Source organism: Brachyhypopomus gauderio, unplaced genomic scaffold (assembly GCF_052324685.1).
Source record: "Brachyhypopomus gauderio isolate BG-103 unplaced genomic scaffold, BGAUD_0.2 sc60, whole genome shotgun sequence".
NCBI classification, from domain to species: Eukaryota; Metazoa; Chordata; class Actinopteri; order Gymnotiformes; family Hypopomidae; genus Brachyhypopomus; species Brachyhypopomus gauderio.
Window position 1 is genome coordinate 2,083,292 of NW_027506881.1, and position 2,500 is coordinate 2,085,791.

At 46.8% G+C, this 2,500-nt stretch overlaps 1 protein-coding gene across 4 annotated transcripts in view; it reads right to left on the reverse strand.

Annotated features, from left to right (window-relative positions):
* arhgap39 (Rho GTPase activating protein 39) overlaps positions 1-2,500 on the reverse strand; it is a 39,800-nt gene that overhangs the window by 3,412 nt on the left and 33,888 nt on the right. The gene's annotated exons all lie outside the window — the stretch shown is intronic.

Below are 2,500 nucleotides of genomic sequence, written 5' to 3' on the forward strand. Positions count from 1 at the left end.
GTATTTGCAGGGCTTTGCTCTTTTAAAACGTTGCTCTGCTTTATAAAGGAGCATTTTGTGTGTTGTGAAGGGGTGTTGGTTCTTCTCCCATAATGCATTGAAAGACCAAGCTATTTATATTCAGTGAGAAATGGAGCACTGCGTAATGCCCTAGGCTAAAGGTGTGTGAGTTTGTCTGTGTGTGTGTGTGTGTGTGTGTGTTCATGTGTGAGAGAAGGAAAGACAGTGAGAGCAAGAAAGAGAAAGAGCTGTGTGTGCAAAATTGTGTGGATATGTCATCTGTGTATACAAGTGTGGCTTTGGAGGAATACTTAGAGAGAGCAGGGAGGAATACTTAGAGAGAGCAGGGATGAATACTTAGAGAGAGCAGAGTGGAATACTTAGAGAGAGCAGGGAGTAAAACATGGAGAGAGCAGGGATGAATACTTAGAGAGAGCAGGGTGGAATACTTAGAGAGAGCAGGGTGGAAAACATGGAGAGAGCAGGGATGAATACTTAGAGAGAGCAGAGTGGAATACTTAGAGAGAGCAGGGAGGAATACTTAGAGAGAGCAGGGATGAATACTTAGAGAGAGCAGGGAGGAATACTTAGAGAGAGCAGGGAGGAATACTTAGAGAGAGCAGGGTGGAATACTTAGAGAGAGTAGGGAGGAAAACATGGAGAGAGCAGGGAGGAATACTTAGAGAGAGCAGGGGGAATACTAAAAGAGAGCAAGTAGGAATATGTAGAGAGCAGGGAGGAATACTTAGAGAGAGCAGGGGGACTACGTAGAGAGAGCAGGGAAGAATATGTAGAGAGAGCAGGGGGAATACTTAAAGAGAGCAGAATTTGTCTTTACTCTTTAGACTCTTTTAAATTATTAAACTATCGTGGCGTTGCCACTGGTGTATAGGGGTGGAGCATGGAGTACGCTACCTCCCATGAGCACTTGCGGCAGTAGGGAGTACGCTAAAATAGTAAAAGTTTGGTTAAATGTGATAGATTATGTTATTATGTGGTTTGTTTCGGTCATACGTGTTTGTTCCGTACAGTCACTTATGTTTATTTTAGCACTGTTAGGCTCACCGTGTTCATGTCATGTTGGAAGAGTGATGACCTGGTTATGACCTTAGAGAGAGCTGGGAGGAAAACATGGAGAGAGCAGGGAGGAATACTTAGAGAGAGCAGGGGGGAATACTTAGAGAGAGCAGGAAGGAAAACTTAGAGCAGGGGTCACCAACGTGGTGCCCGCGGGCACCATGTCGCCCGCGAGGACGTTATGAGTCGCCCGCGGGCTTGTTTTAAAAACAGCTCACTATATTGCCATGCACCAAAGCGCTGCATTGTTTATGTTTTTGCTGCTATTAGCGATTGTCCGCGGTTGCTAGCGGTCTTCCCGCTTAGCAATTGACACGCGCATATGAACCCAATCCCCCCCCTCAACAACTAATTGGTATCCAAGAAGTAGCTCCCAACTTCAAAAAGGTTGGTGACCCCTGACTTAGAGAAAGCAGGGGGGAATATGTAGAGAGAGCAGGGGGAATACTTAAAGAGAGCAGGTAGGAATATGTAGAGAGCAGGGAGGAATATGTAGAGAGAGCAGGGAGAAATACTTGGAGAGAGCAGGGATGAATAATTAGAGAAAGTAGGGGGGAATACTTAGAGAGAGCAGGGAGGAATACGTAGAGAGAGCAGGGAGAAATACTTAGAGAGAGCAGGGATGAATAATTAGAGAAAGTAGGGGGGAATACTTAGAGAGAGCAGGGAGGAATACGTAGAGAGAGCAGGGAGAAATACTTAGAGAGAGCAGGGATGAATACTTAGAGAGAGTAGGGGGAATACTTAGAGAGAGCAGGGAGAATACTTAGAGAGAGCAGGGAGGAATATGTAGAGAGAGCAGGGATGAATACTTAGAGAGAGCAGGGAGGAATATGTAGAGAGAGCAGGGAGGAATACTACAAGAGAGCAGGGATGAATACTTAGAGAGAGTAGGGGGGTGTCACGTATGACCGTGCCCCCCTCCCGTAGCTGTCACTCCGAGTTCCCTCATGTCTGTGTTCCGTGTCTGTTCATCCCGCCCAGCTCGTTTGTCTTTGTGATTCCTCGTTTGTTACCACGCCCCTGTATTATCATTCACACCTGTCCCTTGTTTTCAGTCCCATGTATATAAGCCCCTGAGTCTCCCTTGTCCTTTGTCTGGTATTTTGACTGTTTGTTCATCGTACTTGGCCGTAGTGTGTTCCTGCTTTTTGATTCTTTGTATGTACTCGTGTCCCTTGTCCTTGTGATGCCCGTGTACGCGTGTTTTACGGACTGCCCTCCCGTTATGGACCCGGACTGGCTCAGCGACGATGAATATGGTATACCCTTGAATAAATCTCGCTCTTCTCAGCGATTGTGTCCGTCCTCTTGCTCTGCTGCGCGAGCAGTGTTACAGGGGGAATATGTAGAGGGAGCAGGGAGGAATACTTAGAGAGGGCAGGGGGGAATATATAGGGAAATATGTAGAGGGAGCAGGGAG